General features: G+C 45.6%; 2 non-coding genes across 2 annotated transcripts; both read right to left on the bottom strand.

The window, feature by feature from the left end:
- Positions 1 to 7,762: 7,762 nt before the first annotated feature.
- Trnas-cga (transfer RNA serine (anticodon CGA)) lies at positions 7,763 to 7,837 on the bottom strand. Its single transcript has one exon. It is a non-coding gene; the product is annotated as a tRNA-Ser (tRNA).
- A 525-nt stretch (positions 7,838 to 8,362) lies between these two features.
- On the bottom strand, positions 8,363 to 8,437 carry Trnas-cga (transfer RNA serine (anticodon CGA)). The gene has a single exon. It is a non-coding gene; the product is annotated as a tRNA-Ser (tRNA).
- Between the last annotated feature and the right edge of the window lie 16,793 nt (positions 8,438 to 25,230).

Raw genomic sequence — 25,230 nt, 5'->3', positions numbered from 1 at the left:
TTCTGACTATCGCCTCTGTTGCACCTTCCGTGTGATTCTTTTGCCTTGTTAGGCGTGGAGTCATGAGATTCTTATTTTCGTTATTGTTCAAAGGTTTATGAATAAAGCCATATTTGTATTACTTGGATCGGTTTCAAGATCTGCTTACTTGTGCAGTGACCATTTTTTTGGCTTCCATTAACAGACAGGGTACCGTTCCACCGGTCTATCCATCCACTTTTGTCCCGTACGATGACTCAGCCAAGGATTGGGGAGCTTAGGAAAAAAGACTCAGACAGCATTTTCTGCCTTTCGGTGTGACGAATTTGTGCAAAGCCTTATTCCTCCCGTGGATTCCACCTTAGGGTTATCAGTTACTGTATCAGGTTGCCCGTTTTCAAGAATCGGCAGCTCTTACTTTTGATCACATGTGTATAACTACTATCGCAAACAGACGCATGTCATAGCGGCACGAGCTGAAGACTACCGATGCCGCAAGACACCAAACCAGTCATACAGTGCCTGGGCAGCCGAACTCCACGACCTTACCCGTAAGCGTCACATAGTTACTAATACCCATAACGTCTGATACTCAGACGCTTCGTGTGCGACGTAGTTATCTGTGTAGCTCCGGATATGGGAGTGTGTCAGACGGCTTTACTCTGTGAAAATCCCCCCTGAAGTTCCACGGACGGAAGGTGACCAAGTTGAAGCGTGGGCCGATGTGGCAGTAGTGTCACAAGATGTGACCACTATGTCGACAGATACCCTGCACGAGGGAGCGACAGTGGCGACGGTAATCGTGTGGACCCAGCGCTGTGCAGACCAAGGCCGTCTAAGCAGCGACGACCGCTACAGCGTCCCCTCTTGATCTTGTTTTGTACAGAACGTAGGTTCGGCGTGTCCTAAGCGTTGGACTACTTGTAAAGTTTGCCAGAAGAAAGGTCACATCGCCTACGTGTGTGCGCTACTTAAGTCAATTAAGCCCAACTCACTGCCATGTGCCACACTTCACAGCAACGTGATCGGAAACCTCGCTTACGCAACCCAACACTCCAACGCTGATACCTTGGATTTATATTATCTTTTTCCCAGCTTGAAAACTATCCAACGTTGAGTTTAAGCGTTCCTTTTAATAGAACCCCACTGAAGCAATGAATCTAGACTCAACTTTCTTATCTACCACTTTCAGTTAGTTTAATTTTCGTAAGAGCACGCCAGCGATATAATTTTACGTGTTGACAGATCCTTGCTAGTCAGACATTATTAATCCTATAAAGTCATTGCACTGCAGCTCTATCATTGCTTGTTTCTTTTTACGCACACACACAATGGATAACGCTATTTGCACTCTACCAGTGATAATGGTTTACGCTACAACATTCATGCTTTACTAATTCCCCATAACTTAACTTTTCCACTTTTTATCACTTAAACAGTCAGACAAAAACCTCTTTATATACTTTAATCCGAAATTTACGTAATTATCGTAACAAACTCTCAGTGTGACTTACCTTTCACTTTAATATTCTTTGTCCTACTTGTACTTTACCGTTTTGATTCACTGCATAATCTTTAACTCTTTAATTTTTTGAGATTCAAAGATTCTGGTATTGTGTTTTGAAGTTATGTTATATGGGGAGAAATGACAACACGAGACACCAATTTTTCCGTTATCATGCACAGGGTCTGAGCATCATTTTATTTAGCCATTTTCTTAATTTTGAATGTCTCTACAAAATTTCGTCAGGCGTGAGTGCTGGTGGTAAAGTAATTCCCACTAAGCGAAAGCTAGTAAAAATCAGAAACAAAAAACCTAAGCATCGCCGCCACTTTTAAGTATAATTGATATTCAGTCAAATCAAAGCAAAGCTCTCACCGAGCAAGGTGGTGCAGTGGTTAGACACTGGACTCGCATTCGGGAGGACGACGGTTCAATCCCGCGTCCGGCCATCCTGATTTAGGTTTTCCGTGATTTTCCTAAATCGCTCCAGGCAAATGCCGGGATGGTTCCTTTGAAAGGGCACGGCCGACTTCCGTCCCCATTGATCCCTAATCCGATGAGACCGATGACCTCGCTGGTCTCCTTCCCCAAAACAACCCAACCAACAACAACAACCAGCAAAGCTCACCCTCTGCAGGAGTTGACATACGCGGACTCTCTATACCAAATTTAAAACAATAAGCACTCACAATTTCAAAGAGACAATTATCATGCTCAACTCAGTTAATAGGTCTTGGTTGGTTGTTTGAGGAAGGAGATCAGACAGTGAGGTCATCGGTCTCATCGGATTAGGGATCAATGTGGACGGAAGTCTGCCGTGCCCTTTCAGAGGCACCATCCTGGCATTTGCCTGGAGCGATTTAGGAAAATCACAGAAAACCTAAATCAGGATGGCTGGACGCGGGATTGAACGGTCGTCCTCTCGAATGCGAGTCCAGTGTCTAACCACTGCGCCACCTCGCTCGGTAATAGGTCTTGGTTCTGTCAGTTTCGTCGGATGGAAAATTACTATTACACCAATTCGCGCTTGTTACAAAGTATCTGACACAAATTGGTTCTCTCGTTTACATTAATCAAACTAGGACATCCGTTCTCACAATAATTACATGACAATCACAGGCCGCACTTCAATTTGAGAGTTCTTTCAGCTGGGGATTCTATTACCTTAGGTATTTCCCACAATTACAACCAATACAGTCGCACACTCACGCCAAAGCTTTAGCAAAGCCTTATTACAGAAGCGGCAACGGCACATGTACCTTCGTGCTTACCCTTATTAAACATATCATTCCCAAAGTCTTCGCATGAAGGCGATACCAAATACACCCAATCACGACTGAAAAGAACCTCCTCTTAGCACGACATACGGAACGCCTGATCGCGAGTAACTCCAAGGTTAGCTCGACCATACTTTACACTATCACTTATCACATGAAAAACATGAAAACGCGAGAAAAACCAATCTCTTAGCGTGTCTCACAACGAGTTACTCTTTTAAAGAAAACTCAAAATATCATCGTTCATCTTACTACCGATTGCGAACAATACACCTCGCGCAGTAATTACAGATAACTTCCCATATAGGCCATAACCCCATCACGGGTTCAACTAAAACATTATATCCCCAAATCCGACATTAAATGACTCGAGCGCCAACTACAAATAGGCTTACACTTCCCGAGTGTCACGAACTGACTGACGTTACCCCGTGACCTCAATGGTGACTAACTCCCAGATGTCTCAAATGTAACTCTCTACACGAGATCTCAACGGTAACTCCTTTTGAAACAAAGGACAAAACAAAGAACCAGAATTTTGAAACAAACAAACATGTCACGTTAATTGTCTCTTTTTCACAACTTTCATTATTAGATGCTTTCGTTCCTCTTCAATAGCGGCCAGCTGCGCATGAGTCGATATCTTGGCCGCGCGCCACGCTGCTGCTATCGTCACAGTTGTGTGACATCGCTGGCCGCGACAGGCTCCGCTGCATATGCTCTTTCTACAACATAATTCTGACAACATTTTCAGAAGCAAATGCACGTAAAATTAACAACCCCTTTGTTACATCGAAACTGACACTTTGATAATAAGTTGAGGCGACTTACGTACGTATACCGCTCACACAACTTTTCAATTTTGGGGCATTACACCTTCTATTGTTAATTTGGTGTTAGAGATCTTGCGGGATGGGGTTCGTCCTCCGCCAGGCCACATCATTGCTGTTAGGTCTATGTCTCATCTCTTATCCACGAAGGAGGTTCAGGCTTTCCTGGAGAAAATAGCCTACTACCATAAATTGTTGTTGGAGGTGGCCATATTGGCCCACCTGTTGCATGCCTTTTGCAAGAAGGTATCGTTTTGCTGGAGCCGGGACTATTAACGTCGTCTCGGCACCTCATTTAGCTACGTTCTCTCCGGACTAGCATATAACTTTGGCAACTAACGCCTCTCAGTAGGGCCTCGGCGCGATCCTAGAGCACCGACAAGCTGACGGCTCTGAACGACCTGTTTCTTTCGCCTCTAATCTCTCAGCAGCGTCACTCTCAGGTGTAAAAAGAGACTCTTGTCAATGCTCTCAAGAAAAATCGTTTTGCTTAACAGCTCCGAGTTTCCCTTCTTTAATCCTCACACTTCCTTGCCTTACAAGGCAGCAAACCGCCTACAACGTTGGGTGCTGTTCTTGTCTCACTACAATTACGAAATCCAATTTTGACCTACGTCGAAGCATGCCAATGCGGACGTCTTGTACCGCCTACCTGGGTTCTGCTTCTGACTTTGAACGCGAAGAACTCTTTTACTTGCATCTTAATACTGAAACGCAAGCGGCGGTCGAGCATTTGCCGATTACGAGCTTGCGCATAGCAAAAACCGGCTCTGTGCACTATGGGACTTAACATCTATGGTCATCAGTCCCCTAGAACTTAGAACTACTTAAACCTAACTAACCTAAGGACATCACACGACACCCAGTCATCACGAGGCAGAGAAAATCCCTCACCCCACCGGGAATGGAACCCGGGAACCCGGGCGTGGGAAGCCAGTGCGCATAGCAGCTGCCGTTGCCACCGAACCGGTTCCCAGCCAGGTGGCTCAGTTTGTTCGACAGGGATGGCCAGATAAACTGCCGGGTCGGGTTCTGGATCCCCTGCGAAACTATTTTTCCTTACCTTATAGCCTCTCTGTTTTTGATGGTGTTTTGCAGTCCATGAAATATGCTTTTTGGTCAGGGATTGACGGTGAAATTATCTTTTTTTTTTGCGGTTTGTGGGCTGTGTGCCCGACAATAAGCAGCTCCCAAGATGCCTGTGTCCCTTTGCCCTGGTCCACGCCAGCCATGGGAATGCGTTCATGTAGGCTTTGTGGGTCGTTTCTTGAACTCCTATTGGCTCTTGGCTGTGGATGGATTTTCCCACTTTCCTTACATTCTCCAGAGGGCATCGACTTCAGCTGAGGTCACAATTTGTGTGCTTTTGAGGGTTTTCTATTGAGCGGTTACCTTGTAACTTAATTTACGATAACGGGCCCCAATTCGTTTCCCATACCTTTTAATTGTTTTGTTCCCATCACGGTATTTGTCATCTTCCGCCAGTCTACGCTCAAACAAACGGTGAGGCGGAATTACTGGTGCATGTATTCGACTTCCAAATGGAAAAAACTTTGTTGTGGATTTTTCTCCAGACGACGGACTTCTCCGTTTTCTGAGCACATATCGTTTAACGCATATGGGGTAACTGAGCTGAGATGGTTCAGAACTGGTACACGCGCACGCTCCTCCACCTTCTCCGACCTGCGCCGTACCTGCCGCAGTCAGGTTCGTCCGGCCGCTTCGCACTGGGATCGGCGGTGTGGGTGCGTGGGTTGATCGCTGGCCCAAGTAGATACTGGCCACTGTTGTCTACCATCTGGGCCGACGGATTGATGGCACGCCCCCCTCGCAGCCGGAAGCTACTGGTTCGTGGGTGCAGCCCCTATCACCGCAATCCACCCCGCTGTCCTCCGCCACCTGCTGTAGAGGTGCCCCTGTCCCGTTGGCTGCCTCTTCCATGTGTGCTGCCCAGTGGTTCAAGCTTCCTAGCGCTGGACGCCGGTCTGTCTCTGGCCGCAGCCTGCTGTTCTGGTTGGGCCGCCTATGCCGGCTCCACCTCCATCATCGCCTCAGCCATCGCTGCCAGTGGGTCCCACCCGTCTCCTCTACATTGGGACCTGTCTTCTGATGACGCTGGAATGGCGGTGGCACCCTCCTCTCCACTGCTGTCGTGCGGCATCGTGCGGGCCGAAGGCACTGGGGGAGGGGCGGGGCTTGAGGGGGCAGCGTCTCAGCATGTTCTGACGCTATACTCCGGTGGCCGTCCGGCACATCGTCTTGGCCCACGTCAGCACCGGCTGCCGTCCTCTGGATCTGATGGATGTGTCTCTCGTCGGTCCACTGCCGTTTCCTGCTTCGCCTGGGCGCTCTCTTTGAACAGGGGAGAGGTGTGCTGTATCCTGTAACTAGTGCATGTGAGAGCGTGTGGGCCGAGTGTAGTGACGCCGCGATTGTGCTCTTAAATCAACCACCAACTGTATCAGCGCGGGCCAGCCACTAGAGGCCGCCTGTAGGAAACTTTCCGCTGCGCCTTCTACCGGCGACTCGCGCCTATACAAGCACGGAGCAGGGATCCTAAAGTTTGTTGGTCGGTTTTTGGAGGTATGTGGAATTTGGTGTCTACATACAGGTCAAGTAATAAATAAATTAAACAAATAAATAAATAACGGGCAGCTAATTTACTTGCATGGTAATAGCACCAGATAGCGACCCAGATGGGTTACGTAGGGTCTGCATGGGGCGAATATGGTCCGTGAGACATCAACGTGAGTTCACTATGAGGCTCCTCAAACCACTGTAGCACAATTCTGGCTCCGAGATACACACAGTTACACCGCTGAAAGATGACATCGCCGTCGAGGGAAGACAAGCATGAAAGGATGTTGGTGCTTCGCAGCTTGGCTCTTCCCTTATTCCCACAGGTCCCTTGCAAGCGCAGGAGAATGTTTCCCACAGCATAACGCTGCTTCCACCAATCTGCGTCTATGGCGAGCTGCGCATTTCAAGCCGCCGTTCACCTGGATGACAGCGTTTGTGGAGACGACCATCGACCCAGTGCAGCAAAAATGTGATTCACTCGAAGGGTCGACACTTTTCCATTAATCTATGGCCCCGTGCCGACTGCATTCGTTGACGTTTGGTCCACACATGAATACCTAGTGGTTGTCTGTTGCGGATCTCTATGTTCAGCAATGTACCACAGACGGTGTGCTCCGAAACACGTGATCGTGCACCAATATTATGCTCTTTCGCAGAGATGCTACAGATCTATCCTACTTTACAGAGCGGACAGAGCACTGAACACCAGATTCTGTTAAGAGTCGTGCACGTCCAACCATTTAGCACCAGTGGTAGCTTCATTGTTCTTCTACCTCTTTTCATAGATTCTCACGACAGGACCATGTGAACATTCTTCCAGCTTCTCCTTTTTCGAGATACTCGTTCACAGGCTCTGCTTAATAATAATTTGCCCTTTGTCAAAGTCTCTTATCGCAGTGGATTTCCCCATTTGCTCATCGTATCTTCTTTAGGATGATCTCTCGTAAGTGTCTGATCCTCTTAGATACTTCTGTTACCTTGTCACGTGCCTGCAACGCCACCAGGCGGGATCCAACGTCGCGGGGACATTAGTCATAATGTTTTGGCTTATCAGAGTAATCACGTGTAGTGACTCATTTAGCACCGATTCTGTATGACGTCTCTTGTGCAAGTCGATTCATACGAGGAATTTCCAGTCATAATCACGTATATTTTAAAACATTCTCACATAGAAATCCTTATTATTTCAAGCGTTTTCGAGGATAATACCTGATTTTTAGTTTCCAGAATGAGATTTTCACTCTGCAGCGGAGTGTGCGTTGATATGAAACTTCCTGGCAGATTAAAACTGTGTGCCCGACCGAGACTCGAACTCGGGACCTTTGCCTTTCGCAGGCAAGTGCTCTACCAACTGAGCTACCGAAGCACGACTCACGTCCGGTACTCACAGCTTTACTTCTGCCAGTATCCGTCTCCTACCTTCCAAACTTTACAGAAGCTCTTCTGGCAAACATTCAGAACTAGCACTCCTGAAAGAAAGGATACTGTGGAGACATGGCTTAGCCACAGCCTGGGGGATGTTTCCAGAATGAAATTTTCACTCTGCAGCGGAGTGTGCGCTGATATGAAACTTCCTGGCAGATTAAATCTGTGTGCCCGACCGAGACTCGAACTCGGGACCTTTGCCTTTCGCGGGCAAGTGCTCTACCAACTGAGCTACCGAAGCACGACTCACGCCCGGTACTCACAGCTTTACTTCTGCCAGCATCCGTCTCCTACCTTCTAAACTTTACAGAAGCTCTTCTGGCAAACATGGAGAACTAGCACTCCTGAAAGAAAGGATACTGTGGAGACATGGCTTAGCCACAGCCTGGGGGATGTTTCCAGAATGAGATTTTCACTCTGCAGCGGAGTGTGCGCTGATATGAAACTTCCTGGCAGATTAAAACTGTGTGCCCGACGGAGACTCGAACTCGGGACCTTTGCCTTTCGCGGGCAAGTGCTCTACCAACTGAGCTACCGAAGCACGACTCACGCCCGGTACTCACAGCTTTACTTCTGCCAGTATCCGTCTCCTACCTTCCAAACTTTACAGAAGCTCTTCTGGCAAACATTCAGAACTAGCACTCCTGAAAGAAAGGATACTGTGGAGACATGGCTTAGCCACAGCCTGGGGGATGTTTCCAGAATGAAATTTTCACTCTGCAGCGGAGTGTGCGCTGATATGAAACTTCCTGGCAGATTAAATCTGTGTGCCCGACCGAGACTCGAACTCGGGACCTTTGCCTTTCGCGGGCAAGTGCTCTACCAACTGAGCTACCGAAGCACGACTCACGCCCGGTACTCACAGCTTTACTTCTGCCAGCATCCGTCTCCTACCTTCTAAACTTTACAGAAGCTCTTCTGGCAAACATGGAGAACTAGCACTCCTGAAAGAAAGGATACTGTGGAGACATGGCTTAGCCACAGCCTGGGGGATGTTTCCAGAATGAGATTTTCACTCTGCAGCGGAGTGTGCGCTGATATGAAACTTCCTGGCAGATTAAAACTGTGTGCCCGACGGAGACTCGAACTCGGGACCTTTGCCTTTCGCGGGCAAGTGCTCTACCAACTGAGCTACCGAAGCACGACTCACGCCCGGTACTCACAGCTTTACTTCTGCCAGTATCCGTCTCCTACCTTCCAAACTTTACAGAAGCTCATCTGGCAAACATGCACAACTAGCACTCCTGAAAGAAAGGATACTGTGGAGACATGGCTTAGCCACAGCCTGGGGGATGTTTCCAGCATGAGATTTTCACTCTGCAGCGGAGTGTGCGCTGATATGAAACTTCCTGGCAGATTAAAACTGTGTGCCCGACCGAGACTCGAACTCGGGACCTTTGCCTATCGCAGGCAAGTGCTCTACCAACTGAGCTACCGAAGCACGACTCACGCCCGGTACTCACAGCTTTACTTCTGCCAGCATCCGTCTCCTACCTCCCAAACTTCTGTAAACCCCCAGGAGCAACAGTGTCCCTAATTTGCTGGGAAGTGGCGGTGCGGTCCCCTACGGCACTGCGTAGGATCCTACGGTCTTGGCGTGCATCCGTGCGTCGCTGCGGACCGGTCCCAGGTCGACGAGCACGTGAACCTTCCGCCGACCACTGGCGACAACATCGATGTACTGTGGAGACCTCACGCCCCACGTGTTGAGCAATTCGGCGGTACGTCCAACCGGCCTCCCGCATGCCCACTATACGCCCTCGCTCAAAGTCCGTCAACTGCACTTACGGTTCACGTCCACGCTGTCGCGGCATGCTACCAGTGTTAAAAACTGCGATGGAGCTCCGTATGCCACGGCAAACTGGCTGACACTGACGGCGGCGGTGCACAAATGCTGCGCTGCTAGCGCCATTTGACGGCCAACACCGCGGTTCCTGGTGTGTCCGCTGTGCCGTGCGTGTGATCATTGCTTGTACAGCCCTCTCGCAGTGTCCGGAGCAAGTATGGTGAGTCTGACACACCGGTGTCAATGTGTTCTTTTTTCCATTTCCAGGAGTGTAAATAGAAAGTGCAGGGAAGCTAAGAAGAAATGGCTGCAGGAAAAGTGTGAAGGCATCGAAAAAGTTATGATTGTCGGAAGGACAGACTCAGCATACAGGAAAGTCAAATCAACCTTTGGTGACATTAAAAGCAACGGTGGTAACATTAAGAGTGCAACGGGAATTCCACTGTTAAATGCAGAGGAGAGAGCAGATAGGTGGAAAGAATACACTGAAAGCCTCTATGAGGGTGAAGATTTGTCTTATGTGATAGAAGAAGAAACAGGAGTCGATTTAGAAGAGATAGAGGATACAGTATTAGAATCGGAATTTAAAAGAGCTTTGGAAGACTTACGGTCAAATAAGGCAGAAGGGATAGATAACATTCCATCAGAATTTCTAAAATCATTAGGGGAAGTGGCAACAAAACGACTATTCACGTTGGTGTGTAGAATATATGAGTCTGGCGACATACCATCTGACTTTCGGAAAAGCATCATACACACAATTCCAAAGACGGCAAGAGCTCACAAGTGCGAGAATTATCGCACAATCAGCTTAACAGCTCATGCATCGAAGCTGACAACATGAATAATATACATAAGAATGGAAAAGAAAATTGAGAAGGCGCTAGGTGACGATCAGTTTTGCTTTAGGAAAAGTAAAGGCACGAGAGAGGCAATTCTGACGTCACAGCTAATAATGGAAGCAAGCCTAAAGAAAAATCAAGATACGTTCATGGGATCTGTCGACCTGGAAAAAGCGTTCCACAATATAAAATCGTGCAAGCTGTTCAACATTCTGAAAAAAGTAGGGGTAACCTATAGGGAGAGACGGGTCACATACAATATGTACAACAACCAAGAGGGAATAATAAGAGTGGACGATCAAGAACGAAGTTCTCGTATTAAGAAGGGAGTAAGACAAAGCGTAGCCTTTCGCCCCTACTCTTCAATCTGTACATCGAGGTGGTGTCGCGACAGGCGTGAATGGAGGGACGAAAGGAGACGTGTCGTCTTCAGCGATGAGAATCGCTTCTGCCTTGGTGCCAATGATCGTTGTATGCGTGTTTCGCGCCGTGCAGGTGAGCGCCACAATGAGGACTGCATACGACCGAGGCACACAGGGCCAACACCCGGCATCATGGTGTGGGGAGCGATCTCCTACACTGGCCGTACACCTCTGGTGATCGTCGAGGGGACACTGAATAGTGCACGGTACATCCAAACCGTCATCGAACCCATCGTTCTACCATTCCTAGACCGGCAAGGGAACTTGCTGTTCCAACAGGACAATGAACGTCCGCACGTATCCCGTGCCACCCAACGTGCTCTAGAAGGTGTAAGTCAACTACCCTGCCCAGCAATATCTCTGGATCTGTCCCCCATTGAGCATGTTTGGGACTGGATGAAGCGTCGTCTCACGCGGTCTGCACGTCCAGCACGAACGCTGGTCCAACTGAGGCGCCAGGTGGAAATGGCATGGCAAGCCGTTCCACAGGACTACATCCAGCATCTCTACGATCGTCTCCATGGGAGAATAGCAGCCTGCATTGCTGCGAAAGTAGATATACATTGTACTAGTGCCGACATTGTGCATGCTCTGTTGCCTGTGTCTATGTGCCTGTGGTTCTGTCAGTGTGATCATGTGATGTATCTGACCCCAGGAATGTGTCAATAAAGTTTCCCCTTCCTGGAACAATGAATTCACGGTGTTCTTATTTCAATTTCCAGTAGTGTATTTCATTCCTCAGCGACTGGTATTTCTGTATTCCTGATTTTCCGGGAACATGTTTGTACTTCCTCCTTTCATCAATCAACTGAAGTATTTCTTCTGTTACCCATGGTTTCTTCGCAGCTACCTTCTTTGTACCTATGTTTTCCTTCCCAACTTCTGTGATGGCCCTTTTTAGAGACGTCCATTCCTCTTCAACTGTGTTGCCTACTGCGCTATTCCTTATTGCTGTATCTATAGCGTTAGAGAACTTCAAACGTATCTCGTCATTCCTTAGAACTTCTGTATCTCATTTCTTAGCGTATTGATTCTTCCTGACTAATGTCTTGAACTTCAGCCTACTCTTCATCACTACTATATTGTGACCTGAGTCTATATCTGCTCCTGGGTACGCCTTACAATCCAATATCTGATTTCGGAATCTCTGTCTGACCATGATGTAATCTAATTGAAATCTTCCCGCATCTGCTGGCCTTTTCCAAGTATATCTCCTCCTCTTGTGATTCTTGAACATGGTATTCGCTACTAGTAGCTGAAACTTGTTACAGAACTCAATTAGTCTTTCTCCTCTTTCATTCCTTGTCCCAAGCCCATATTCTCCTGTAACCTTTTCTTCTACTCCTTCCCCTACAACTGCATTCCAATCGCCCATGACTATTAGATTTTTGTCTTCCCTTTACATACTGCATTACCCTTTTAATATCCTCATACACTTTCTCTATCTGTGCATCTTCAGCTTGCGACGTTGGCATGTATACTTGAACTATCGTTGTCGGTGTTGGTCTGCTGTCGATTCTGATTAGAACAACCTGGTCACTGAAATGGTCACAGTAACAAACCCTCTGCCCTACCTTCCTAACGAATCCTACACCTGTTATACTACTTTCTGCTGCTGTTGATATTACCCGATACTCATCTGACCAGAAATCCTTGTCTTCCTTCCACTTCACTTCACTGACCCCTACTATATCTAGATTGAGCCTTTGCATTTCCCTTTTCAGATTTTCTAGTTTCCCTACCACGTTCAAGCTTCTGACATTCCACGCCCCGACTTGTAGAACATTATCCTTTCGTTGGTTATTCAATCTTTTTCTCATGGTAACCTCCCCCTTGGCAGTCCCCTCACAGAGATCCGGATGGGGGACTATTCCGGAATCTTTTGCCAATGGAGAGATCATCATGACACTTCTCCAACTACAGGCCACATGTCCTGTGGATACAAGTTACGTGTCTGTAATGCAGTGGTTTCCATTGCTTTCTGCATCCTCATGTCGTTGATCATTGCTGATTCTTCCGCCTTTAGGGGCAATTTCTCACCCCTAGGACAAGAGAGTGCCCTGAACCTCTATCTCCGCTCCTCCGCCCTTTTTGACAAGGCCTTTGGCAGAATGAGGCTGACTTCTTAAGCTAGAAGTCTTCGGCGGCCAATGCTGATTATTTATCAAAATTTAGGCAGTCGCGTGGATCGAACCCGGGACCGAAGACATTTTGATTATGAATCAAGGACGCTACTTCTAGACCACGGGTACGTGTATTTCCTACACCAGGAATAATGGTCCTTGTACAGAATATGTTCTGTTAATTTAACCAAATGAAACCAGCTAAGGAGAAGTAGATGGGAGTGACTATTTGTTCTAAATAGAGAATAATTTTCTTCCCAAGAGCAGCATGTGAATAACGCAGTGCATCTTGGATGACACTTGTATGACTGTAGGTCGCCCATAAATATGTTTTATGTATTGGCTGTAGAGGAATGGGTGCGCTGGCCAACTGCTAGTTCTACCAGCCGTAATCACAAAAACCACTGCATGCAGTCCTTTATGTGTCCAGTCCCAGTCTCATTTTTCATAGTTACAAATACCACGTCTTCATTGACATTTCCGTTAAACCACATATACTGCACAACAAAATTAATGGATCACTTTCTGAAATGTCGACATTTTCTCCCACGGCGATGCAGACGTTCGAAATTTAGCTCGAAGGTGACTTCGACCTTCCATTGTACTGGTACTGTGTTTCAGATAGCAAAGTGTCTATACATGCAAAAAGATTCCTGGGTTCAGAAGCTCATGCGAGGTATATTGTGGGTAATGGTCTTAAATCTGCACGATATTTGACCAACATTCTGCCCAACGCCGCAGTGGACGCGCCATACCATGGGATGATCGCCACACTTCCAATTAACCACATCCCACCACTCCCATTGACGCTTCTGCGACGGGTGTGAGGAGGGGGGGGGTGTAGACACCTTCGAGCTAAATTTTGAATTTATGCATCGCAAAGGGAGAAAATGATGGGCATTCTACAAAGTGACGCCGCTTCAATTCAGCTGCACAGTAGATCACAAAGTTTACTTCAGTAAATGTTCACTAAATTGTTTAGTGATTATACCGTTTCCGACATTCTTGTCATTATCAACGCCCCGTAAATATTTCCTGGCCAGTGGCAATAGAAACATGCGAAGTTCCTAAAAATGAGTAAAGTAATATAAATGAAAGAGACATATGTAATCTTTCCGTAACACAATAAATGAAATATTTCTTCTCGATATTATTATTTCTTCAGAAACAGTAACTTAACAGTTACCTTTAGTCTTACTTGAAATAAAAACATATTCATCTCCATGTAGTTTCCTTTTCCTCTTGTTCTGATAAGAAGTGCCTTTTCATTATAAACCACTCTCATGCTCTCAAACAACCAGAAGTCTCTCATACTCTAACATAATGACTAGCGAAAGCTTCCGAAGCTTCACAGTCTGCATAAGAACCAGCCACAATTGCTATAGTCATCCATCGCACTTCCTCCAAAAGCACTATTCTCTAACAGAGCGAAATCAAAATAATATTTTCTAAAAATGTTTAGGTCACCAATTACCTGCTGCTTAGCAGCATCACCTTAATCTGGAAATTGGAAATTTGTGGTAAGTTCTGTGGGACCAAACTGCTGAGGTCATCGGTCCGTAGGCTTACACACTACTTAATCTAACTTAAACTAACTTACGCTAAAGACAACACACACACCCATGCTCAAGGGAGGACTCGAACCTCCTACTGGGAGAACAGCGCGAACCGTTGCAAGGCGCTTGAGACCGCCCGGCTTCCCCGCGGCCTTAAACTTCTGCATAGTAAAATTTATCTGTATTGTTTGTATCTACGCACTGATAAAACTGAAGGTTACTGCCTAATCGTTTTGCAGCGATAATAACTGTTGGTCTCTAAAACTCACTACCGGAATATCAACTAGTGCAGGACCTCAATGAATGCTCACTTCCAGCATGTTTTGACGGAGCCATTGTCCAAGAGACATTTATGGGTTACTGATAATGAACATTGACTAAAATAAATTTACAGTGTAAAGTAATGTCCTCACTAATTCTCTGAGCCAACAACATGGCAAATATGAAACTAGTTATTTGTTTTCCTCTGTTCGTGTGGGTAAACTGTGAGTCCCTCCACAGCAAATTAATCAATAGGCCTTTAGAGATCAGGTGTTCAGCATATCCATTACCAGCAAGACGAGTCTTAGTGCCACACATCACAAAAAGATTCATTATTTCTGTATGCTGAACTTGCATCCACAATCTTTAAGCATCGTTGAGGCAGAACAAACTTGTACCCTAGACAAGCATTACCATAACGAGAATGGTTCACACCAGAATTTAAGCGGAGGATCTCCCCATGTGGGAGCTGATCTAATTTTTGAGAAAGTATTGTCGTGATGCACACCGGTGTTTTTAAAACCCGCGTCGTAGCGCTGCTGCTCCCTCGTCGCAGCATTAATGAGGTACAGAGTTAATAAAAGCCCGACATGGCGACAGTGCAGTGTATCTTCATTGCCACGTAAAACGCTCTAAGCAGGAACTACGACACCCAGCGTCCTCACACCACGCACGCGAACTACAGCCAACGCCTGTCCCAGGCTACTGGTTGCAGGAAGGCTAACACTGCGAGAAGTCCTCATTCTCTCCAAGGAACCTAGTCGGCGCTGCGGTAAATTCTGTGCATCTCTCCGGTGACACTCTCTGTGCCTTATGTCGCATTCGTATGAATGTATAAAAATTAGAGCTTCTCCTATAGAGCTAAAAAACTTTTGTTTATGAGCAGAGACGTTGAGTCCCGAGATACCTGATTATTCTATTTATACATGCTCTCCAAAAGTGGCTGTGGTGTGTAGATATGTAACAAATGTGGAATTTACCTCCAGTATCTCCATCTTCCGTAAATTTTCTGAAATGCAACTTGTAAGATGCTTTTTCTTTGTTTCGAAGCAATTCTTTGTGCAGTACTGTCCAATTACACTGAGGTTACAAGTCATGGAACACCTCCTAATATCGCGTCGGACCTCCTTTTGCCCGACGAGGCACAGCAACTCGACGTGGCATGAACTCAAGTTGAAAGTTTGCATTTTGAAAAGCAGAAAATGTGTCTTGATTTATTTGAGAAACCGGTGAGGAAGCAAAATCTGAATCTACAGTATTTGCAAGATTGTGTCCTGTCATTTCGGAATCCTGAGGCGAGCTGTTGCCGACCGATCGATCGATAATGCTTCCCTGTTCACTAATTGTTTCACTGCCTACACCATTATTTGCAGCCCGCTCCATTTCCCTATGCACAGCTACCAAGTTACTACTTTGAACATTAGTTAATTCATTACATGGTGGCGCTAACACACTGCTTTCGTCTTCACTGTCATTTCTCAGTTTACTTTGGAGCCTAGTATTACGTTTTTCACACGCCATTATTGTCACACGATAACACAGAAAAGCACAATTTGAAGAGCAAAAGTAAGAGGACACATTAACGTAGCACTGACAATAGTATCTAGTTAATTGCAAGCGCAGCTGCGAAATACTTGGTGCTAACCTAGATGCATGCAACAACTGTTTTACTGTACAACAATGAAAAACTACAACTACAGAGGAAATTCTCTCTACAATTACGTGCTAGCAATAAACAAAGGCTACACTAACTACACAAACTACAAGAAACAATCAGAAGATTCCAGTGAGGTATCCTCGGCTAAGCGTCGACATATGAAACGTCCCCTTAGAAAAATTGTACAAGACTGTGCTTAAACTGACACACAATATTTTTGGCGCAACACAATCTGACTTTCAATAATCCCCACAAGAGAATGGCCCTGACTAAATTAACCTATACGTTTCACAAATCACTTACCTCACAAAAATCTTCGTTACTCAAACTACTGCAATACAGAGAGCGCCACTACTGCCAGCTAAATAAAAGATTCAAACTACGGAAGGCACTAACTACTGATAGGCATAGTTCGCGAATGAAAGATTTTAATAGAGAACAAACAATGAATTTACCTTAATAGTCATAATATATATAGCAGTTCATGACATCCAGTCTTACAAATTTCAAAACTCCGCCATCTCTCTCCCCACATCCACCACTGCTGGCGGCTCACCTCCTATTGCGCAACGCTACGCACTGTTAACATCCAGCTGCCAAACACTACAATGGCGAGTATTACAACAATGCCAAGCAGCCACTGACTGCACACAGGACAGTCAGCGATTTTTCATACAGAGTGCTATGTGGCGTTACCAATAAAAAAACCTAAACAGCCTACTTACAAAGTCGTTGGAAGTCTCCTGGAGAAATATTGAGCCATGCTGCCTCCACAACTGCCAATAATTGTGAAAGTGTTGCCGGCGCAGGAATTTGACATCTCGATTATGTCCTGTGTCGGACGATCTGGGGTAGGGGGGGAGGTGGGAGACCAGTCAATGGAATTGTTCAGAATGTTCCTCAAACAACCACAAACAATTGTGGCACAGTGACAAGGTGCATTGTCACTGATAAAAATTCCATCGTTGTTTGGGAATATGAAGTCCATGAATGGTTGCAAATGGTCTCCAAGTAGCCGAACATAACCATTTCCAGTCAATGACCTGTTCACTTGGATCAGAGGACGCAACCCATTCCAAGTAAACAGAGACCACACCGTTATGGAGGATAACCAGCTTGTGCAGTGCCTTGTTGACCACTTGGATCCATGGCTTCGTGAGGTTTGCCCACTCTCGAACACTAACATCGGTTCTTACCATCCGAATCTGGTCTCATTCGGCCAGATCAAGGTTTTACAGTCGTCTGGGGTCCAACTGATATGCTCACGAACCCAGGACAGGCGCTGCAGGCGATGTCGTGCTGTTAGCAGAGGCACTCGCGTCCATTGCCTGCCGCACACTAAACCAAATTTCGCCGCACTGCCCTAACGAAAAATCCGTTGCACGTCCCACATTGATTTCTGCGGTTATTTCACGCAGTGTTGCTTGTCTATTAGCACTGACATCTCTATGGAAACGCCGCTGTTCTCGGTCGTTAAATGAAGGCCGTCGGCCACTGCGTTGTCCGTGATGAAAGGTAATTCCTGAAATGTGATATTCTGGGCACTCAACACTGTGGATCTCGGAATACTGAATTTCCTAACCATTTCCGAAATGGAATGTCCCATGTGTCTAGCACCAACCACCATTCTTAGATCAAAACCTATTAATTTTCGTCGTGCGGCCATATTCACGTAGGAAACCTTTACACGTGAATCACGTGTAAAAATGTCAGCTCCACCAATGCACTGCTCTTTTGTACCTTGTTACGCGATACTAATGCAGTCTGTATATGTGCATACTGCTATCCCAAGTCTTTTGTCACCTCATTGTACATCGATATACACTACTGGCCATTAAAATTGCTACACCACGAAGATAACGTTATACAGATGCGAAATTTAACCGACAGGAAGAACATGCTGTGACATGCAAATGATTAGCTTTTCAGAGCATTCGCAATTGCGGTTTATCGTATCGCGACATTTCTGCTCGCGTTAGTCGAGATCCAATGACTGTTAACAGAATATGGAATCGGTGGGTTCAGGAGAGTAATACGGAACGCCGTGCTGGATCCCAAAGGCCTCGTATCACTACAAGTTGAAGTGACAGGCATCTTAACCGCATGGCTGTAACGGATCGTGCAGCTACGTCTCGACCCCTGAGTCAACAGATGGCGACGTTTGCAAGACAACAACCGTCTGCACGAACAGTACGACGACGTTTGCAGCAGCATGGACTATCAGCTCGGAGACCACGGCTGCAATTACTCTTGACGCTGCATCACAGACAGAAGCGCCTGCGATGGTGTATTCGCCAGCCGGAGTGGCCGTACGGTTCTAGGCGCTACTGTCTGGAGCCGCTACAGTTGCAGGTTCGAATCCTGCATCGGGCATGGATGTGTGTGATGTCCTTAGGTTAGTTAAGGTTTAATTAATTCTAAGTTCTAGGCGACTGATGACCTCAGAAGTTAAGTCGCATAGTGTTCAGAGCCATTTGAACCATTTGGTGGTGTATTCAACGGCGACTCTGGGTGCACGAATGGCAAAACGTCATTTTTTCGGATGAATCCAGGTTCTGTTTACAGCATCACGATGGTCGCATCCGTGTTTGGCGACATCACGGTGAACGCACATTGGAAGAGTGTATTCGTCATCGCCATACTGGCGATGGGTGCCATTGGTTTCACGTCTCGGTCACCTCTTCTTCGCATTGACGGCACTTTGAACAGTGGTCGTTACATTTCAGATGTGTTACGACCCATGGCACTACCCCTCATGCGATTCCTGAGAAATCCTACATTTCAGCAGGATAATGCACGGCCGCATGTTGCAGGTCCTGTATTGGTCTTTCTGGATACAGAATATGTTCGCCTGCTGCTCTGGCAGCACATTCTCCAGATCTCTCCCCAATCGAAAACGTCTGGTCAATGGTGGCCGAGCAACTGGCTCGTCGCAATACGCCAGTCACTACTCTTGGTGAACTGTGGTATCGTGTTGAAGCTGCATAGGCAGCTGTACCTGTACACGCCATCCAAGCTCTGTTTGATACAATGCCCAGGCGTATCAGGGCCGTTATTACGGCCAGAGGTGGTTGTTCTGGGTACTGATTTCTCAGGATCTATGAATTGTAGCTGTCTGTGGCGTGATTCGAAACACACAAGGGATATTTGTGAGGGTGCGCCACAATCTTGGTCCCGATGACATGTTGGCGTGGAGGTTGACGGCTGTCAGTTTCAGCGCATTTTGTAAGATACAGTAGAAATGGTAGGTTCATTGCCGGCCGGAGTGGCCGAGCGGTTCTAGGCGGTACAGTCTGGAACCGCGCTACCGCTACGGTCGCAGGTTAGAATCCTGCCTGGGGCATGGATGTGTGTGATGTCCTTTGGTTAGTTAGGTTTAAGTAGTTCTAAGTTCTAGGGGACTGATGACCACAGCTGTTAAGTCCCGTAGTACTCACAGTCATTTGGTACGTTCATTGTGTCAGTGCAGTGAACTGTAACTAATGTATATAAGAAGTACACAGTAATGTGATTTTATTCCTATTATCTCCTTAAGCTGGCTTCTGCGAACCCAGGTTCCCTTCCTCAAATCATTCAGTGGAGCATCTTCTTCGTCCCGTTAAATTTTTGTACGCTCTTACGGAATCGTACTGTATATAGCTGTTGGTGGGCTGGGCTGAGTGCTTCAGAACTCAATTCAGAGTTAGAAGAATCTAAAGGACATCATGCACCGCATCAAACCATTAGATGATAATGTGATGCGAGTAATCAGTCCCAGCGGCCATAGCGAGCAACACGTCGTGCAAACCAACACCATGTACTCTGTTACATATGGGCAAGAAATCAAGAAACCCGAGGATTGGCGTCGGTTTTTGTTGACGGATGAAACTCGCATCTGTTTGTAGCTTGATAAGTGTAAACACCGTGTCTTGAGACAACACGGTAATATCGGACGGCTCCAACGCTATGTCCCACAGTGCAACAAGGTGGTGTTAGAGTGATGTTCTGGGGTGGCCATCTCACACCATCTCACATCGCACCTTGACGTAAGTCTCACTACTCTATTGTAAAGGGACGACATATGCAATCAACAGTTGGACTGTATCGCTTCAACATTTTTGTGACAATTTCATTATTTCAATAGCAAGTATAGATTCAGAACACAATTTAGGAATTATGTAGGGACTATGTAGATTAAGAAAATGATCCGGGAGAATCAGCGTGGAAAGAAGTGAACACCGAAATGTTGAGGGATGATGAGGTGCGTTTGTTCTATGAAGCTGAAGATGCTGCGATAATGAATACTACTTTAGGTAGTTCAGGAATAAAAGAGTAATCATTACTGTTGGACAGACAAACACTGGCAACTAAGGGAAGAAAGAAGGAAGCACAAAAATGTTCAGGGAAAGACAGAAGATAGCAATACAGCAGCATACGAGGTGCGACAGTAATGAGACTGATGTGAACAAAAAAGTTGCTAACGGTTTTAGTGAAGTTTACTGTTGTCTCCTTCAAAGTTGTTCTCTTCTGATTGCACACACTTTTTCCAGCGCTTCTGCCATTGATGGTAACATTTCTGGAACTGATATTATGTAATATCCTCCGAGACCCTCGTCACAGCTTTTTGAACATCTTGTGTTATTTGAAAATGGTCTCCCTTGCCCGCTGTGTTGACTCTTGTAAATAGAAAAAACTCGCACAGAGCGATATTTGGTGAATAAGGTGGCTGTGGTAGTACTGAAATTTGTTTTGAAGTTAAAAATTGCTGTACTGACAGAGCAATACGGGAAGGCACATTACCATGATGCAGAATTCAAATATCAGCAATGTTGGCACGGACACGAAGAACTCTTTTATGAAGTTTTTCTAAAATTTCTTTGTAGTAATATTGGTTAACTATTTGTCCAGGACGCACCCACTCTTTATGAACAATTTCCTTGGAATCAAAGAAGCACATAAGCTTGTATTTCACTTTTGACTTTGACATTCGTTCTGCCTTCTCTAAACGAACGAAAAACTTGACCTCTTGAAACAACCTCCTCTCCAAAAGCCTTCTAAAGCTTACCATAAGATGTCGCATTTTCACCAAATTTAACGCAGAAGTAAATGGCATGCGCAATATTATGCGGATCTATTTCCGTGACGAGAGACACAAACACTTGTTAACTACTCACAGCAGAACTCACGACTGAGCAGTTGCATCGATGTGCCGCTTGGACTAGAAGCATCTTATAGACCAAGGTCAAAGATATTGTGCCTACGCAAGTCTGCAGGGTTGACACATCTTGCAAAGAAAATCAGTCTCATTGCTTTATTGTCACACCTTGTAGGCCACTTAGGAATGAAAACAGTAGGAAGTGCAAGAAAACAAAGGTGGAATGGCAGCGAAAGAAAATGTAAGGAAATCGAAAGAAACCGATCATCTGAAGGACTCTTTCAGCATACAAAAAAGCAAGACAACCATTGGTACAAGGCATCAGTATTAATAAGAGTGATGCGGGGTCCCACTATTAAATGCAGAGAAAAAGAGTACATGCACTCGTGGTCTAGGGGTCAGCCTCATTCTGCCAACGGCCTTGACAAAGAGGGCGGAGGAGCGGATAGAGGTTCAGTGCACTCTCTTGTAGCCGCACGGTAGCTCAGCGTGTTCGGCCAGAGGGTTTAGCTACCCTCTGTAATAAAAAAAACTGAGTGAACGGTTCAACGAACAACCTTTACGGATGTCATGAGGCGTCCGCCTCGATCATATACAACGAACAAAATGGAACAAAATGAGATCAACAAAAAAAAAAGGTAGCATCTTTGATTCATAATCAAAAACGTCTTCGGTCCCGGTTCGATCCCCGCCAGTGCCTAAATTTTGATAAATAATCCACATTGGCGGCCGAAGACTTCCGGCATAAGAAGTCAGCCACATTCTGCCAACGGCCTTGAAAAAAGAGGGCGGAGGAGCGGATAGAGGTTCAGTGCACTCTCTTGTCCTAGGGGTGGGAAATTGCTCCTAAAGGCGAAAGAATCAGCAATGATCAACGACATGAGGATGCAGAAGGCAATGGAAACCACTGCATTAAAGACACGTAGCGTGTATCCACAGGATTCCGGAATAGTCCCCCTTTCGGATCTCCGGGAGAGGACTGCCAAGGGGGAGGTTACCATGAGAAAAAGATTGAATAATCAACGAAAGGATAACGTTCTACGAGTCGGGGCGTGGAATGTCAGAAGCTTGAACGTGGTAGGGAAACTAGAAAATCTGAAAAGGGAAATGCAAAGGCTCAATCTACATATAGTAGGGATCAGTGAAGTGAAGTGGAAGGAAGACAAGGATTTCTGGTCAGATGAGTATCGGGTAATATCAACAGCAGCAGAAAGTAGTATAACAGGTGTAGGATTCGTTAGGAAGGTAGGGCAGAGGGTTTGTTACTGTGAACAGTTCAGTGACCGGGTTGTTCTAATCAGAATCGACAGCAGACCAACACCGACAACGATAGTTCAAGTATACATGCCAACGTCGCAAGCTGAAGATGCACAGATAGAGAAAGTGTATGAGGATATTAAAAGGGTAATGCAGTATGTAAAGGGGAGACAAAAATCTAATAGTCATGGGCGACTGGAATGCAGTTGTAGGGAAAGGAGTAGAAGAAAAGGTTACAGGAGAATATGGGCTTGTGACAAGGAATGAAAGAGGAGAAAGACTAATTGAGTTCTTTAACAAGTTTCAGCTAGTAATAGCGAATACCCTGTTCAAGAATCACAAGAGGAGGAGGTATACTTGGAAAAGGCCGGCAGATGCGGGAAGATTTCAATTAGATTACATCATGGTCAGACAGAGTTTCCGAAATCAGATATTGGATTATAAAGCGTACCCAGGAGCAGATATAGACTCAAATCACAATGTAGTAGTGATGAAGAGTAGGCTGAAGTTCAAGACATTAGTCAGGAAGAATCAATACGCTAAGAAATGGGATACAGAAGTTCTAAGGAATAACGAGATACGTTTGATGTTCTCTTACTCTATACATACAGCAATAAGGAATAGCGCAGTAAGTAACACAGTTGAAGAGGAATGGACACCTCTAAAAAGGGCCATCACAGAAGTTGGGAAAGAAAACATAGGTACAAAGAAGGTAGCTGCGAAGAACCCATGGGTAACAGAAGAAATACTTCAGTTGATTGATGAAAGGAGGAAGTACAAACATGTTCCGGGAAAATCAGGAATACAGAAATACCAACTGGTGAGGAATGACATAAATAGGAAGTGCAGGGAAGCTAAGACGAAATGGCTGCAGAAAAAATGTGAAGACATCGAAAAAGATATGATTGTCGGAAGGACAGACTCAGCATACAGGAAAGTCAAATCAACCTTTGGTGACATTAAAAGCAACGGTGGTAACATTAAGAGTGCAACGGGAATTCCACTGTTAAATGCAGAGGAGAGAGCAGATAGGTGGAAAGAGTACATTGAAAGCCTCTATGAGGGTGAAGATTTGTCTGATGTGATAGAAGAAGAAACAGAAGTCGATTTAGAAGAGATAGGGGATCCAGTATTAGAATCGGAATTTAAAAGAGCTTTGGGGGACTTACGGTCAAATTAGGCAGAAGGGATGGATAACATTCCATTAGAATTTCTAAAATCATTAGGGGAAGTGGCAACAAAATGACTTTTCACGTTGGTGTGTAGAATATATGAGTCTGGCGACATACCATCTGACTTTCGGAAAAGCATCATCCACACAATTCCGAAGACGACAAGAGCTGACAAGTGCGAGAATCATCGCACAATCAGCTTAACAGCTCATGCATCGAATCTGCTTACAAGAATAATATGCAGAACAATGGAAAAGAAAATTGAGAATGCGCTAGGTGACGATCAGTTTGGCTTTGGGAAAAGTAAAGGCAAGAGAGAGGCAATTCTGACGTTACGGCTAATAATGGAAGCAAGGCTAAAGAAAAATCAAGAGACATTCATAGGATTTGTCGACCTGGAAAAAGCGTTCGACAATATAAAATTGTGCAAGCTGTTCGAGATACTGAAAAAAGTAGGGGTAAGCTATAGGGAGAGACGGGTCATATACAATATGTACAACAACCAAGAGGGAATTATAAGAGTGGACGATCAAGAACGAAGTGCTCGTATTAAGAAGGGTGTAAGACAAGTATGTAGCCTTTCACCCCTACTCTTCAATCTGTACATCGAGAAAGCAATGATGGAAATAAAAGAAAGGTTCAGGAGTGGAATTAAAATACAAGGTGAAAGGATATCAATGATACGATTCGCTGATGACATTACTATCCTGAGTGAAAGTGAAGAAGAATGAAATGATCTGCTGAACGGAACGAACAGTCTAATGAGTACACAGTATGGTTTGAGAGTAAATCGGAAAAAGACGAAGGTAATGAGAAGTAGTAGAAAAGAGAACAGCGAGAAACTTAACATCAGGATTGATGGTCACGAAGTCAGTGAAGTTAAGGAATTCTGCTGCCTAGGCAGTAAAATAACCAATGACGGACGGAGCAAGGAGGACATCAAAAGCAGACTCGCTATGGCAAAAAAGGCATTTCTGGCCAAGAGAAGTCTACTAATATCAAATACCGGCCTTAATTTGAGGAAGAAATTTCTGAGGATGTACGTCTGGAGTACAGCATTGTATGGTAGTGAAACATGGACTGTGGGAAAACCGGAACAGAAGAGAATCGAAGCATTTGAGATGTGGTGCTATAGACGAATGTTGAAAATTAGGTGGACTGATAAGGTAAGGAATGAGGAGGTTCTACTCAGAATCGGGGAGGAAAGGAATATGTGGAAAACACTGATAAGGAGAAGGGACAGGATGATAGGACATCTGATAAGACATGAGGGAATGACTTCCATGGTGCTAGAGGGAGCTGTAGAGGGCAGAAACTGTAGAGGAAGACAGAGATTGGAATACGTCAAGCAAATAATTGGAGACGTAGGTTGCAAGTGCTACTCTGAGATGAAGAGGTTGGCACAGGAAAGGAATTCGTGGCGGG

Source organism: Schistocerca gregaria, chromosome 4 (assembly GCF_023897955.1).
Source record: "Schistocerca gregaria isolate iqSchGreg1 chromosome 4, iqSchGreg1.2, whole genome shotgun sequence".
NCBI classification, from domain to species: domain Eukaryota; kingdom Metazoa; phylum Arthropoda; class Insecta; order Orthoptera; family Acrididae; genus Schistocerca; species Schistocerca gregaria.
Note: the sequence above shows the minus strand (reverse complement) of the source record. Positions and strands in the feature narration are given on the sequence as shown.